Below are 17,756 nucleotides of genomic sequence, written 5' to 3'. Positions count from 1 at the left end.
AGCTCCCAGGTGACGCTGGTTCGGCAGGTCTTTGGAATGACACAGACAAGACACAGAAATGACTTCAGCCTTTACTAGGTGGAAGGGACCATTTACCATGAAGGGAAAAAGTAAGGAATGGATGAAAATCTAGAAAATAAATAGCAATGAGTTTTATTCAAAATGGGGAAGGAATGCCATCTGCTAAGCGGGAAACGTAAAGGTATAAAAATAAAGTCACATCAGAGAGAGAGAGAGAAAAAAAAAGTGGCTTTTTCTTGCCAGAATTGACCTTGGGGTTAAGAAGAGGATGAGAGGCCCTGGCCGGGTGGCTCAGCGGTAGAGCATCGGCCTGGCGTGTGGGGGACCCAGGTTCGATTCCCGGCCAGGGCACATAGGAGAAGCGCCCATTTGCTTCTCCACTCCCTCCTCCTTCCTCTCTGTCTCTCTCTTCCCCTCCCGCAGCCAAAGCTCCATTGGAGCAAAGATGGCCCGGGCGCTGGGGATGGCTCCTTGGCCTCTGCCCCAGGCGCTAGAGTGGCTCTGGTCGTGGCAGAGCATCGGCCCCTGGTGGGCAGAGCGTCGCCCCTGGTGGGCGTGCCAGGTGGATTCCAGTCGGGCGCATGCGGGAGTCTATCTGACTGTCTCTCCCCGTTTCCAGCTTCAGAAAAATACAAAAAAAAAAAAAAAAAAAAAGAAGAGGATGAGAAAGGGACTCTTCAGCTGTTATTGACAAGTTTGGCCTCCTCCTCCTCCTAGGTAAATCAGAGACTCTCCTCTGCTGCTGAGCATGCATACGTCCTCAAATATCCTCTGCTTCTTCCGGTATCTTTCTGCTTGAAAGGCTGTCAAGCTCTCCTAGGCAGCCTGAGTGATCTGTCTAAGCTATCCACTCTCTAAGCAGTCCTGGTGCTGCTTCTGGCCTTCTTTCTCCTCATTTCCATGACATTTGAAGAAGTAAAGAAGCCAGATAATCCACCAGATACGTATTTGGTTGACATGGTCAAACATCTGAAGATATAAAAGATTCTCAAGACAGCAATGGCTTAAACAAGTTAGAAATTTATTTCTCGCTCACATAAACATCTGGGCAGGCTGTCCACAGTTGGTATGGTGCTCCGTGCTATCAGGGACGTTGGCTTCTTCTGCTGTTGCTGCTCTCTTGTGGCTTTGACCTCTTGTCCAAGATGGCAGCAGCTCTATGCCAGGTCACAGGATAAAAAAGAGGACAAAGAAGAAGAGCAAAGGATATACTGCTGCTGCTTCTTAAAGAAGAGACAATACTCCCACTTACGTTCCATTGGCTGGATTCTAAACATCTGGCTTCTTCCAGCCTCTGGGAAGGTTGAGGAATACATTCTTCATTTTGGGTAGCCATGCATCCAGCCTAAAGTTAGGAGATCCAACACAATGGAAGGAAGAGAGGATACTGGGGCTGGATTAATTTGAATAGATAAGTAGCTGTGCTACTAATAAATTCTGATATTTCAGTGGCTTAACATAACTAAAGTCTATTTCTTTCTCAGGAGCCTAGGTTGATAGATACCCTACCATCTCTCAGCTGATTGACCTAGAACTCAGGGCTTCTTAGATAGTTTAACAAGAAAAGAGAAAATATAGGCCCTGGCCGGTTGGCTCAGCGGTAGAGCGTTGGCCTGGCGTGCGGGGGACCCGGTTCGATTCCCTGCCAGGGCACATAGGAGAAGCGCCCATTTGCTTCTCCACTCCGCCCCCCTCCTTCCTCTCTGTCTCTCTCTTCCCCTCCCGCAGCCAAGGCTCCATTGGAGCAGGGATGGCCCGGGCGCTGGGGATGGCTCCTTGGCCTCTGCCCCAGGCGCTGGAGTGGCTCTGGTAGCAGCAGGGCAACGCCCCAGAGGGGTGGAGCATTGCCCCCTGGTGGGCAGAGCATCGCCCCTGGTGGGTGTGCCGGGTGGATCCCGGTCGGGCACATGTGGGAGTCTGTCTGACTGTCTCTCCCCGTTTCCAGCTTCAGAAAAGAAAAAAAAAAAAGAGAGAGAGAGAGAGAGGGAAAATATAGACGGAAGACTCTGCCTCAGCCTAGAAGTAACAGATATCACTTCTGCTCTATACCCCTTGGCCAGAGCTAGTCATATGTCTCCCACTTCACTAACATGGATCTGGGAAATGTGGAGATTGATAATTATCAAGGAGCAATACATATCTCTGCCATATGGGTTCAAACTGTTAAATTCAGTTTAAAAAATTGTCTGTGTGTCTATACCTATGCAATGATAAATTACTACAGCAAGTTGAAGTTTAATGGGACACTTGGTCGATATTTTATGTTCCTTTCTTCTTCCCCACTGCCTTCTATGTGGCTCGGAGCCTCAGTTTACTTCTAACCCTGACTGTTGATTTGTGCTTTTCTCTGTGTATCCATAGTCTTGAAAAAAAGCCATGGGAGCTGATGCTAGATTTTTCCATTTGCCAAAGAGGAGGCCTCCTTTTAAACAACAATAAAAATAGCCCTCCATTTATGTTGCTGTCCTTTCTCCCCTTTGTCTCTTCTACTGAAGGAGCCAATTAAACAAAGTGTGTGCTTTCGGCGCCTGTTCTGTGCTCACTTTAAGATTTAATCAACCCTTTGAACCTGCAGTATAACTGCTTCATAATGTCAAGTTAATATATTGAGATCAGTTCTAACCCACCATTCCCAAGGGTGGTTTTGTTTAAAGGCAAGCTGTAATTGAATTTCCAAATAACCGTCAAGCTTTTAAGGTACCAAAATAAACATCATCCAAACAGAACCTCTCCCTGGAGTCTTTGGTTAACTTATGTGTGCTTTAAGGAAATAGAGGTTTTTATGTTTTAAAAAGTGAGCTCAAATCTCAGATGTCCCTTTAAAATTAATCATCACCCATTTCTCGAGGTACCCATAGTTAAATAGCCTGATTTACAAATCAGGTAAATCAGCAGCTGATTATTCATTGAAACATTTTTTTTCTTTTTCTTTTTGCTATTATATAGGAAGTTGCCTTTCAGCCACCTTTAACCCCTGAGCTCTTTCATTTCTCAGCTAAATATCTTCAGGGTTGCTCACTGCCTGCATAATAAAGTCCGAATTCTCTAGCCTGGAATCCAACACTCTCTATGATCTGCCTCCAACGTAGTTTTCAAGGCTTATCTCCAAATACAGAACCCTTTCTCCTTACCTCCAAGCATATGTACCCTACTCATCAGTCACATCCCACACTTCATCTCCTGCAAATGTGTTTGACATTTTCTGTTCGGGTATTTGTTGCTGCTAGTCCCTGAACTTGGAATGCTCTTCATCCCAAGTCCATCTATTAAAATACCACCCAGTCAGTAGTCTTGTCTCGTTCCTCTCAGTTGTGTTAAATGTCACCCTTGTGTTTAATAGCACTTAGGGACATGTTTATTGTTCTACTATCCTCATCTTGTCTTGTATCAGAATAATTTCTGTCCAGCTTCCACTTAAGATCATAGTTTCTTAAAGCTAGGAAGCATGCCCTCTGTTTTTCCTTCCTTCTTTGTTTCTATGAACATTTATGGAGTACCTACAAAATACTTGGTGCTGTGCTACAGAGGCTCTGAGAATTACATGTCAAGCATAGATTATACCCTCAAGAATCCCATAGCAAGGGCTGGATGCAATTGAAGAAAGAGAAGGGGTGGAGTGGAGCATGAGATTAGAGATAGCACTAACATGCAAAACGCACATAGAAAGTTAGACTGGTGTATGGCAGACTGTGGGAACAGTTTAAAAGAAGGGGATGCTGCTATCAGCTTGGAAGGAGCTTCTTGAAGGAGCCAGACCAGGAATTTGGACATTCATGGACAAGGAGAAATGAAATGTGAGGAGGAGGGGACCAGCATGAGCAAAGGCAAGGGAGTGGAGAAGTTTAGTGACACTCAAAGGTGAGAGAAGCTGGTTTTAAAAATGAGGGGGGAATGCCGACTGGTACAGCCACTGTGGAAAGCAGTATAAAGTTACCTCAAAAAATTAAAAATGGAGCTGTCTTATGACCCAGCATTTCCACTTCTGGAAATACATCCAAAGAAACCTGAGATGCTAATTTGAAAGAATACATGCACCCCTATGTTCACTGCAGTGTTAGTTACAATAGCCAAGATTTGGAAATAGCCCAAGTGTCTATCAGTAGATGAGTAGATAAAAATTCTGTGGTGCATTTCCACAACGCAATACTACTCAGCTGTAAAAAGAAGGAAATCGTACCTTTTGCAACAGCGTAGATGACCCTGGAGATTATTATGCTAAGTGAACTAAACCAGCCAGAGAAAACAAGCACCATATGACTTTTCTTATATTGATATACGGAATCTAGTGAACAAAATAAACTAACAAACAAAATAGAGATAGACTCTTAGATACAGAGAATAGACTGACAGCTGTCAGAAAGGATGGTGGTTGGAAAGTTGGGTGAAAAAGGTAAAGGGATTAAGCAAAGAAATATCAATAAAAACGTGTAGACACAGACACCAGTGTGGGGACTGCAGGGGGAAAGGGGAGTAAGGGGAAGTGGAGGAGGATAGAGTGGGAATAGAATAGATGGTGATGGAAGGAGACTTGACTTGGGGTGGTGAGCACACCATGCAATACACAGATGATGTATTGTAGAACTGTGCCCCTGAAACCCATGTGATTCTATTAACCAATGTCACCCCAATAAATCAATAAAAACTTCTTTAAAATGACATATTTATGAAGGGAATCATTATGGAAGGATAAAGATGGTTTGGGGGAAAAAAAAACTATCATGAGAGGCCAATAGAAGCATCCTGAGGAAACCCCAGTGGGGAGCCCGATAGGCAGTGGGAAATAGGGCTGTGTAGAGTTCATATCTCTAAAGAAGGTGGGTTTATTTTTAAATTTGGAGCACCGGTGTACATGAGCATTTTACTACTGGAATATCTATGTATTTAGTTATTGGAGCATCTAAATATGAATATTTAAAAACATCTTTACTAAGATACAATATACGCACCACAAGGTTTACCCATTTAAAGTGCACAATTCAGCAATTTTAAATTTCTTCACAAGGTTGTGCAACCTTCAACATAATTTAAGTTGAGATCGTATTCATCAGGTCTGAACAAACCCCATGGCCATTAGCAGTCATTCCCCATTTCCCCACAACCACACCCAAGTCCAAGGCAACCATCAATTTACTTCCTGTCTCCATAGGTTTGCCTATTCTGGACATTTCATATAAATAGAGTCAGACAGTATGTGGTATTTTATGACTGCTTTCTCTCACTTAGCATGTTTTCAAGGTTCATCCATGTTGTAGCATGTATCATAGTTAATCCCTTTTCATTGCTGAATAATGTTCCATTGTTTGAATACACCACGTTTTATTTATCAGTTAATCAGTTGATGGACATTTAGGTTATTTCCACATTTTGACTGTTATGAATAAAGCTGCTATGAAAATTCTTGTACAGGGTTTTTTGCAGAGGTATATTTTCATTTCTCTTGACTATATACCTGGGCTGGAATTGCTGGAGGATATGGTAACTCTATGTTTAACATTCTGAGGACCAAACTGTTTCCAAAGTGGTTGCACCATTTAAACTTGCCACCAGCAGTGTGCAAGAGTTCCAGATACTCCACATCTTTGCCAATACTCGTTTTTGTCTGTCTTTTTTATTACAGCCATCCTGGTGAGCATGAAGTGGTATATCTTGTAGTTTTGATTTGTATTTCTCTAATGACTAATGATTTTGAGCAATTTTTCACATGCTTATTGACCAAGTATATAGTTTCATTGGAGAAATATATTTTTCTTTATTTATTTAATTATTATTTGCCCATTTAAAAATTAGGTTGTTCTTAAATTATTATCAAGGTGTTCTCTATATATTCTGGATGAGGTTTCTTATCAGATATATTTGCTAGTGTCTCTTTCTCACTCTGTGGACTGTCTTTTCACTTTGCTGGCACAATTATATACAGCTCTTGCATTTAGGTCTATGATCCATTTCATGTTAATTTTTTTGTGCACGATGTGAGGTAGGGGTCCAAATATATTCCTTTATGTGTGGATTCCAATGGCCTTAGTATATTCATTGAAGGGATTATTCTTTCCCTATTGTGAAATTAGCCTGACAGAGAAAGACAAATACTGTATGACCTCACTTATATGTGAAATCTGGAAAAAAAAAAGTTGAATGCATAGAAACAGAAAATATAATGGTAGGTACCATGGGCTGGGGGTGGGTAATGAAGGAGATGGGGAGATAGTGGTTGCTCTAGGGCTTACAATATACAGCTTTCTTATTAAATTTACTTCTAATCTTACTAGCCTATTTCCAATGAATTCAGAAGTTTTCTCCTGTATAGCTTCAAATCCTTCCCCCTTTTATTACAGTAGTGTTATAAATATCACATCTATATATGTTATAAACCCAGAAATATGTTGCTATTCTTACTAATATACATAATTGTATGTCTTTTATGGAAGCTAAGAGAAAAAGGAAAACAAATATATATATATCTATAGAGTTATATTAACCTTCTTATTTTTCATTTCTGGTTTTCTTTTAACGTTATAAATTCCAGTTACTATCTGGTTTAATTAATTTCTTTCCTCCAATGTATCTAATTGCCTTATTTTGCCATGATTGTCAAATACTTTACATTTCTATACTTCACAGATTCAATTCTGCAATTATATACATACTGTTTTATGCAATCACTCTTTCTGTCAGTTAAAGATGGGACAAGAAATATGCCATTATATAGTCTTTTATAATGAATTACACAATTACCTTTGCTGGTGCTCTTTGTATAGACACTTTTCTGTCTATATATAGCAACTCTGGAGACTGATTTCCCTCTTCCTCTGGGGTTGAGATGATTGTTGTTGTTAGTTTGATAGTTTATTTATTCAATGGTTTGGCTGAACTAAGTTTGTGAAGTCCATTTCCCTTGCCTCCGAAGTCCCTGCAGATTTGTTTTTCTGACTCCTTAGGGGTCATTGTTGAATCCACAAAAGAGCTGCTTATTGGTCAAAGGTTGCGCTTAAGTTCCTTTAGCCTGTTAGAATTCTCCTCCTCCTCCTCCTCTTCCTCTTCCTGCTCTTCTTCCTCCTCCTTCTTTTCTGTATATGTGTGTAGTTTGGAGGTTAGTATCATAGTCCAGGGAATTTATATTTTGGCCTCACATTCAGCCAGAGGCTAGCTTGAAATTTCCTTCGTATCATCATATTATCATTTATCTCAATGTGAGGAGAACCATGGACTTGTGGAGTCTTTTCTTTCTCATACCCTACTTGCCAAGAAATCTTGTTGGTTCTACCTGGAAAAGGTATCCTCTCCTCACCTCTCCCACTGCTGTCATCTTGGTCCGAGCCACCATTTCCCTCATTCTCAATAGCTTCTTCATTGGGGTATTTCCACCCCTGTTCTCTTGCTTTCTGTTCTTGACACAGTAGCCAGTGTAATCCTTCAAAAAAAGCACAAATTAGATCAAGTTATTTCTGAACAAGGATCCCTTCTGATCTGACCCTGCATTACCTCTCTGATCTCCCCTTCCTTTTGTTGATTCTACTCCAGCCAGTCTGCTCCTCACTGAACAGGACAAGCCCACTTCTGCTCCCCAGGGCCTTTGCTATGATCGCACCCTCTGTACAGGATACATTTCTCCAATTATCTACCTTGCTAACTCCTTGCGTCAAGTAATCGCTCAATATAATCTTCCTGGAAAGACTTCCCCTGATCACCTTTGTGTGGCCACACATGTCTTGTGCCCCCAGCTCTCCGAATCTTACTTCCTTGCTCTACTTTTTCGTTTTCCCATGAAGCTTCCCACTTCCAAACATGTAATAGAGCATATTACGATAATTGTTTCTGGTCTGCCCACCTCACTGGAATGTGAGCTGCATTGAGGCAGGAATGCTCATCCTTGGTCACTGGTGCAGCTTCAGCACTTAGAACCTGCCTGGAACAAAGCAGATGCCCCTTCAGTATTTACTGAATAAATTCACAAACTGATTAATATGTGAACAACACAGCTAAGTATAACTTGGGTGATACAAAGAATAAGAGATGAAGTTTTGGCCCTGTGTCCTGAATAATTTAGGAGTTTAAATAATGGCATCTCCTGGCACATTTTAGACTTTCATGGGAGCAAAATGGAAATTGCCCAGTGGTGTTCTCAAGAAAATACTAAAGGTGAAGAAATGGTTTTTACGGTCTAATGAAGGTGGGCGAGGAACTTTTCTATCCGAAAATGTTTGCCAGCTCCTGGTCTGGACTGAGTCAAGAGCTGAAAGTGTGGCTTGGATGACAATGCTGGGAAGAGATTTGACTGAAAAAAAGAGAAAGAGATAAAGACAAACTTTTCTCCAGAATAAGAAGAACATGAGAGTATGGAAGGATACGGGGCTAGAGCCACAGAAGGAGACATTGATGTGGAGAAAGCTAGAGCGAGGCGCTGAGGGAGAGGCGGACGGAGGCAAGGATGCTGGTCACAGCTCAAGAAACAGAGGAAAGGATGGGGATTGATGGCGAGAGCCCAGGTAATCGTTCAGGTGAAAAGAGAAGAGTTGATAGACTCTTGGTTGGGTCTCCTTGTCAGTTTGGATTTCCCACAATGCCTAGCATACAGCAGAGGATCGTGTGGGCACCAACTGAAGTTTTTTGAATTGGAAACGTCACCCACTCAGTATACACACTGAGGTTCCCCGCAGAGCACTTTGCTTTCAAGCTCCAGGACCATGTGCCTTCACACAGCCCTGTGGGATAGGGAGAGGCCTGAATAGTCTCATTCCCACTACACTGCTGGGGAATTGCTGCCAAGAGAGGGCCAGTGGCTATCCCGAGGTCACCAAGCCTGGAGGCCTCCTCAGCTGGGGCTGGAACTCAGGCCTCTGCTTTCTCGCTTGGAGGCCGCTTGAGAACTGCAGAGACCAGGCAGGGGTGGGGCAGGGAGCGCTGGGTTCCACCCAGCAGGGCTTGCTGGTAGTTTATGTTGGCTGCGAAGGGACTCCGATGATCTTTTCCAACAAATCAAAACACGACTTGAGGTTTTTGGAAGAGGCCTGTGATTTTACGATACCTGTGCCCAAAAGCGAGAGTTGCATTTTTGCCCAATACTTGAGCTTTTGCTGGAATGTGAGGTGGGGTGGGAGCCAGAAAGAGAGTGGGTGAGAATTTCTGCCAAATGCCCGGGCCTCAGGGAAACCAGAGCTGACAGGAGGGGTGGACGCCAAGGTCAGGGCAGTCACTTCACGGCCCTTCTCTTCTACTGGGCCCATCCTCCCCACACTCCTTTTTCCCATATATCTTTTGACTCCCGCTGTTTCCCCAGCTGTTCGAGGCCTGCTCCCCAGGGCCTAGGCTCCGGTGCATGCTCTGACCGCCTTCATTCCTCTTCCCAGGCCCCGATCAGACTGCCCCGGGCTGTGTTCCACCTCCCCAGAAACGCTTTAGACCCTCCTCCATGCTGCCTGCCTGCCTGGGTGCCCAGAGATCACAGCCTGAACACCCTCGGGTGCTGGTGGCGTATGCTGGAGGGCTCAGGGAGGCGGGAGATGCGTTAAGGAGGGAGGAAAAGCCATGTGAAATTGTGTATTAAGGTTGCTCTCGTGGGTAATAAAGTTTCATCTCTCTAGGGCCCCCCAAAACATGAAGAAATCTCCCAGAACTGTCTGTCCAAATGACAGGATATGGGAACACTGATCTCTCACTTCCTGATCCCTGTGGTCAGGGGTTATTCCTGGGGGCCTTGACTCTCTGAAATATCCAGGTGGCACTTGCTCACTGGATGAGAAGACTCCGAGACTCTATCAAAGCCTCAAGGCATAAAAATGGCAGAGGGTGGGCATAATGGAGGACGCTGACAGTGTGCGTCTGGGCTTGTGCCAAGCTGCCCATCACAGCTGAGGCTGAGACCAAAGGTGAGCGAGAGCATGTGACATGGGCACCACCAAGTATGCCCACTTTGAAGCTGTGTGATAGAGGCACACGAATTCGAATAGGATCCTCTTCTGCTGAAATGAACCTTGCATCAGTACACCCTAAGCCTATTTATTTCCAGTATGATTAGCTGACTAGAACTATATTGGATTTCATATTAATAGAGCAACATGAACTTTTAGTGGCTGTTTGCCTGGGACATTTATTTCTACCCTTTTCCTGCCAATATTTCTGTGTATTGTATATTGGTTGTGAATAATATGTAGTTAGATTGGAAAAGAATTCAGTTTTGTTCTTAATAAGAGATTTTTACTTTATATTCACTTATTGTTACTGTTTGTGAAATTGCACTTTTCTACTGTTTCATTTTGGATATTTGACTTATTCTACTTTTTAAATTTTTTCTCCTTCTTGTCAACCTTTATGTTGGTAGAGGTTTTTACTTCTTTTTATTCTATTTTTTTCTTCTCAGTTTTGAAGTTATATATTCCATTCTATTTGTGTGTGTGAGAGAGAGAGAGAAAGAGAGAGAGGAGGAGGCTAGGGAGAGAGAGAGAGGGAGGGAGGGAAGGAGAGGGAGGAAGTGACTCCATTCTATTTTTAAAATCCTTGTTATAGAAATGTTAACATTCATATTTAACTCAATGAAATCTCAGATTAATCACGAATTTTACCTTCCTTCTGAGCAACACAGTAATCTTTGAGCACTTAACTTTGACACTTACCTTTCAACTCATTTGTAACTTCTGTCAAGATTTTTAGTTCTGTATTTTTATTGGGCATAATACAACTCAGGCAATAATAAACGGTTATTGTTTTAAACACCAATTTCTGCTTGGTTTTCTTACGTATTTATGTCATCCTCCCTGTGCTCACTCATCCTGGCATCCCAGTCCTTCCTCCCGGCTCACACTTCTCATTTCAGGTATATGACACTGAGAAGTTCTTACAGGGAGGGGTCGTGGCAGTGCATGCTCTGAGTTCATTTTGTCTTATTTTATACTATAACATTACAATTAATTTTTTAAAAGTCTTGGGATATGTATGACCCTTTTCCCCGTCCTTAATATAGTCATAACTTTGTCATTTTACTCTCATTTCCCCCCACATATATACAGTGTGTCTGTAAAGTCATGATGCACTTTTGACTGGTCACAGGAAAGCAACAAAAGACGATAGAAATGTGAAATCTGCACCAAATAAAAGGAAAACTCTCCCAGTTTCATATCTATTCAGTGCAGTTCTATGTGGGCTCATGCACAGATTTTTTAGGGCTCCTTAGGTAGCTATCCCGTATAGCCTCTACAGACTCGTCACTGACTGATGGCCTACCAGAACGGGGTTTCTCCACCAAACTGCCGGTTTCCTTCAACTGCTTATCCCACCGAGTAATGTTATTCCTATGTGGTGGCGATTCGTAATAAACGCGCCGATATTCTCGTTGCACTTTGGTCACGGATTCGAATTTAGCAAGCCACAGAACACACTGAACTTTCCTCTGTACCGTCCACATCTCGACTGGCATAGCCGTGGGCTGCTCCGCTGTATACATGGTGTTACGTCATCGTCTGCGCATGAGCACATGCTGCCACATCATCCTACAGAAACTGGGAGGGTTTTCCTTTTATTTGGTGCAGATTTCACATTTCTATCACCTTTTGTTGCTTTCCTGTGACCGATCAAAAGTGCACCATGACTTTATGGACACACTGTATTTCAGAAGCAGTTAGGTTCTTTAAGAAAGAAATATTATTTTAGGGTTTTGGTTGGGAGTGAATTGAATGGAGAGATCAATTTGGGAAAAAAACTGCCACCAATATTGAGATTTTGTGCACCTGTGGGCCCTAGGACATCTGGCTGCACCGGCCCCTTAGCTGCAGGCTGGGTCCACGTGTGTCTGTCCGTCTCTCTAGGCCTTTTTACACCCCACTGTGCTTTTTTTCTTCAAAAAACCTTGCACATTTCTTAGCTTTATTCCTGGGTGATCACTAATTTTTTTTTCCTTTTTGGTTACTGTCATAAACAGGGTTTTTTTGTTTGTTTTTTACCATTGTGCTCTGTAATTTTATATTTGGTTTTTGTTCATGTAGAAGACAGCTTTTGAGTTTCATGTATTGATCTTGTTCCTGGTCATTTACTGAATTCTTGTGTTAGTTTTTGGTTGACATATTTTTTAGGTGAACATATTGTCATAAACAATCACATTTTTCTCTCTTTTCTTCCAGTATCTATACCTCCTATTTTTCTCTTGTTTTACTCATTGTCTGGGATCTTTTACTGCAAAATACCCCTGAAGGCTAGTATCTTTGTGTCGTTCCTTACTTTTATATGGTCATTTCTAATGTTTTACCATATAGTATAATGTGTGTTTTAGGTTACTTGTAACATTTTTATATTATTTTATTTTTTTTAGACCGAGGAAGTTTTTTCCTACTAGTTGCTTACAAGTTTGCAGGTAGTTGTGCAACAATGTGTGGGGGTGTTATTTTAGGTCAAAGACCAGTGTTGAATTCTACCAAAGGGCTTCTTTTTTGCATTGTATCAGTAAGCTATTGCCATAATAACATTGTGTAACAACCATCCCTTTACTCAGTGGATTAGTATAATAATTATATTCCTTACTCACATATTTATGGATTGACTAGGGTTTGGCTAATCTAGTTTGGCTGTGGCTCGGCTCTAAGCTTCAGGCTGAATGTAAGGCTATTTTAAATGTCTCTCATTTTTAGACCAGTGATCTAGGAAGGATATGATCTTCTATAGTGATGACAGATGTGTAAGAGGGGAGAAGCAGAAACAAATGATAGCCCGTAAAATCTAGGCTTAGAACACTTCCACTTTTGCCTAATTCTCATTAGAGAAATTGATTGCTAGAAGCAAGTCACATGGCCAAGCTCAACAATAATGAATGTAGGGAAGGTATACTCTGCTTTGGAGAAAGGAACTCAAAATCACATGGTAAAAAGGGAAGGACGCAACACTAGGAAGAGGAATATTTAATGACATGCATCCATTGAAATATTTACAGACTTTATCTCCCACCCTTAATACTATATTATGTAATTGTATTAATGGATTTTCAATAGTTGAAATATCCTTACAGGCCTTAAGTAAGCCCTACATGTCTTAATCCATTATTTTATAATTAAATATCTGGTTTTAATTTTTAAAATCATTTCTGTGATTAATAGGTTTCCATTGGTGAGTGTGGGGAAAAAAAGATAAGACTCATTTCTGAGTGGGTTCTGCACCGTTTGTTTTGTGGGAGTGGGGCATCTATCTCTCTGAGGGTAGATATCCACCAGGGACTTTGTGCTTCCTCTGGCTCTTGCATGTAATTTCCTACTTTGGTGCAGGAGTAGGTGCTCTGTACTTAGCCCAGACAGCGGAAAAGTGGGGGTCCAGTTACTTAGTGGCTCTGACTACAGCTCCTTGTTATGGCTTGAAATTATACTCACCCAGAATTCCTATGTTGAAGTCCTAACCACCAGTATCTCAGAATGTGACCTTATTTGGAAATAAGGGCATTGAAGATGTAATTAGTTAAAGATGATGCCATTAGGCTGGGCCTTAATCCAAAATGGCAGGTGTCCTTGTGGAAAGGGGAAATTTGGACATAGACATGTTACATGAAGATGAAGGCAGAGATCAGGGTGATGTTGCTACAAGTCAGTGAACACCAAAAATTCCTAGCAAACCACCAGAAGTTGGGGAGGACACACAGAACACATTCTTCCTCATAAGTCTTAAAAGGAACCAACTTTGCCAATACCTGGATCTTGGATTTTTAGCTTTTTTAGAGTTGAAAAAATTTTGTGCTATTTAAGTCATCTAATTTGTGGCACTGTGGCAGTCCTAGGAAGCTAATACACCCCCTTCCTCAAAATAATCACACTGGCAAATGCTTGAGAACCCTTGCTCACTCTTTGGGTCTGTTAATTCTAGGCCTGGCGCTCCCTTGAACTTCTACTTCCTTAGAGTTTTTTCTCTGCCTGTGTCTTTGGCTGATGGTGCTTCCAATCTTTTTGTCCTTCACAGATTTGATACTATCATTAACTTTATCATCAACTTTTTTTTTTTTTTGTATTTTTCTGAAGCTGGAAACGGGGAGAGACAGTCAGACAGACTCCCGCATGCGCCCAACCGGGATCCACCCGGCACGCCCACCAGGGGTGACGCTCTGCCCACCAGGGGGCGATGCTCTGCCCCTCCGGGGCGTTGCTCTGCCGCGACCAGAGCCACTCTAGCACCTGGGGCAGAGGCCAAGGAGCCATCCCCAGCGCCCGGGCCATCTTTGCTCCAATGGAGCCTTGGCTGCGGGAGGGGAAGAGAGAGACAGAGAGGAAGGAGGGGGGGTGGTGGAGAAGCAAATGGGTGCTTCTCCTATGTGCCCCGGCCGGGAATCGAACCCGGGACTTCCGCACGCCAGGCCGACGCTCTACCGCTAAGCCAACTGGCCAGGGCCTCATCAACATTTTTAATCAAGTGATGTCAGTCTCATTTTCCAGGTTGTTGCAGACCCATTCAGTATAGTATATATTTTCCTGTCATTCTTGCAGTTTGGGGCCATCTATTTCCCTGAACCAGTTTAGATACAGATATTACAAACTCCACTGTATGTAGGAAAACAGGGATGCCAGAGGGTAAATTACTTGTCTCTGATCATACAACCATTAGATGGAAAAGTCGGGACTAGAACACAGGCACCCTAGTTCCTTAGTCAACAGGAATGGCAGAGTGACTTGTCTGCTGTGATATTCTGGCAGATTAGTAGCGTCTACCCAAAGCAATGTGTTGAGAATGGTTCTGAGGCCTTGTCCAAGTTCAATGCTGATCAATTAGAGATGTCGGCCATGGGTGTGGGAGGGAGAAGTGGCAGCAGAGTGTTAGGAACTTGCTTTGTCTGCACTAGGTCTTCTCATTCTGCATAATTTTAGCTCATACTCTTGAGATTTCAATGTGAAAATAATGCCATGGAACCCCCCTCCCCCCAAATATTAATTTATGTTAAAACAATGAACTAATCAGTAAAGAGGAGTAAAATGTGCTCTTAAAAAATTTCGGCCCTGGCTGGTTGGCTCAGTGGTAGAGCGTTGGCCTGGCGTGCAGAAGTCCCTGGTTCGATTCCCGGCCAGGGCACACAGGAGAAGCGCCCATCTGCTTTTCCACCCCTCCCCCTTTCCTTCCTCTCTGTCTCTCTCTTCCCCTCCTGCAGCCAAGGCTCCATTGGAGCAAAGATGGCCCGGGCGCTGGGGATGGCTCCTTGGCCTCTGCCCCAGGCGCTAGAGTGGCTCTGGTCGTGGCAGAGCGACACCCCAGAGGGGCAGAGCATCGCCCCCTGGTGGGCAGAGCGTCGCCCCCTGGTGGGCATGCTGGGTGGATCCCGGTCGGGTGCATGCGGGAGTCTTTCTGACTGTCTCTCCCCGTTTCCAGCTTCAGAAAGATACAAAAAAAAAAAAAAAATTATATTTCAAGTTAAAAAAACTTTTTAATGGAGGTGACTGAGAAACAAGGGTGCAAGCTAAGCAGTTTTAAATTGAATACAGCTTCTTATTCAATAATTCCTCTTATAATTTATAGTATTTGGTTTTATGGATCATAGAAAGTGTTTTGGATGCGTTTTACTCCCACATTCCTCCATCAGTGTGTTTTCATTTTTCTAGGAGTGTTGCCTCCCTGACCACTAAATAGAATTAAATAATGAACTCCCCTTTCAGATTCACTGAAGATGTTCACTTTAGAACATTTTTTTGTTTTGTTTTTGTTTTTGTATTTTTCTGAAGTTGGAAACGGGGAGGCAGTCAGACAGACTCCTGCATGCGCCCTACCGGGATCCACCCGGCACGCCCAGCAGGGGACAATGCTCCGCCCCTCTGGGGCATTGCTCTGTTGCAATCAGAGCCATTCTAGCGCCTGAGGCAGAGGCCATAGAGCCATTCTCAGCACCCGGGCCAACTTTGCTCCAATGGAGCCTTGGCTGCCGGAGGGGAAGAGAGAGACAGAGAGGAAGGAGAGGGGGAGGGGTGGAGAAGCAGATGGGCGCTTCTCCTGTGTGCCCTGGCTGAGAATCGAACCCGGGACTCCTGCACACCAGGCCGATGCTCTACCACTGAGCCAACCGGCCAGGGCAGAACACTTTTTACAAGAAGTGAGAGAACTTAGTCCTGTTTGTCACCACCATTACCCCTACCCATCTTCTTTAGAGTCCTGGCAATAGATGTTCAGGCGATCCCGTAGAAAAGCAATACTGTGAGAAGATAACAGTCTACTGAGTAGGATTCGGGGCCATAAAACTTTTAATTGGCTTGAAGATTTCTTGCAGGATGGGAAGGGATGGGTGTTAAAGTCAGATTCCTCAGGGTTCAAATCCTGATTCTGTCATTTACTTGCTGGGTGAACTTACACAAGTTGTTTAATGTCTTTGGTCTTAATTTCCCCTTTAATATAAAAAGGATATTGAAAAATTCTTAAATTTACTTTCAGTGTGTGTAGGGGTGTAGGCTTCCCCCGTGGATGTGCAATTCTTGGACATCAGCAGGTGTCCTGACACTATCAACTAAAATCAGATTCCACAGGTAGAGGATTCGGTCCCACGAGCTACCTTATACTTCAGAAGCCAGTCTCAAGCCCAGGTTGTTACCCGTGCTTGTGATCGACAGGCTATAAATCAGAGGTCCCCACCAAATTCAGACTCTTTGGTAATTAGAGTAAGATTAATTTGTTCAAACAGCTCATAGAACTCAAGAAAACCCATTGACATATTAGATTACCAATCTATTACAAAGGATGATAAAGGAGGCAAATCAACAGCCTAATGAAGAGATACATAAGGCGAGGTCCCAGTTGAAATGGAAAAGGCCAATAAGCTATAAATATATATATAATAATAATTATTATTAATCACAATATTATAATATCACAGGAATAAGCATTCCTATTTGTAGACTTGTTAAAGTGGATAAGCAGTATAATGGACACAAAGCCCATAAGACAGAGTATTCATTCATTTATTCATTCACTTACTCAGAACATATTTATGGAGGGCCGGCTATGTGTTAAGCTCTGGGAATCCAAAGTAAATAAAATATGGTTTCTGTTCACAATGTTCTCAAAGTCTGGTGGGGGAGGCACACACATTCCACCAATTCCAAGGGTCATGTGCCAAGGCATGGGCTCAGGGGTACAGAGGCTGCTGTCCCACGCGGGAAAAGGGGTGCTCACTGGGAACGTCCCTGAAGATCTGAAGCTCAAAAGACAGAGGAGGTGCCTTTTAGGAGATGACAGGAGAGGAGCGGCCACCAAAGCCTCAGGAGTTTCCCTTCACTGTGCAGCAGTGTCATCATCTTGTGGGGAACGCTCATTTTCTGCTCTGCCTCCTCATTTCTGGGGACTTGGAATTTGAGCCATCCCCGAGGGATCCTCTGAGATACAGCTCCATAGCCCTTCCCTGTGTTAAGGAATGATGTTATCTGCTGGGTGAGATAAAGTGACAACATGTTGGCAAGTCGACAGAACCAGTCCTCCTTCAACCCCAGGACTGTGTGTTTGATCCCGCCAGGGCTGTTTTGGGAGAGGGGGGAGGCAGGAGGACGAGGGTCACAACCCCTTCCAGGGGAGGTGGAGAGATATAGTGTGACCTCCCTGAAGAAGCCTGTTGTTCCAGGTTTATATTTAGTCAATAAATGAAATGTGCTGTGGAAGGTGGGTGTAAATTATTATTTATTGCTTTGTAGAAAACTCCCACACAGGGTTCTCTGGCAAGTGGAGCTTTGCAAAGAATTTCTGGCAGTAGCAAGGTATGGCTTTTATTTCCTGTAGGCTGGAACACTTTGCCTCCAATGTTTGTCAACGTG

Source organism: Saccopteryx leptura, chromosome 5, assembly GCF_036850995.1.
Source record: "Saccopteryx leptura isolate mSacLep1 chromosome 5, mSacLep1_pri_phased_curated, whole genome shotgun sequence".
Taxonomy (NCBI): Eukaryota; Metazoa; Chordata; class Mammalia; order Chiroptera; family Emballonuridae; genus Saccopteryx; species Saccopteryx leptura.
The sequence above is the reverse complement of the archived record's forward strand: the minus strand, read 5'-3'. Positions refer to the sequence as shown.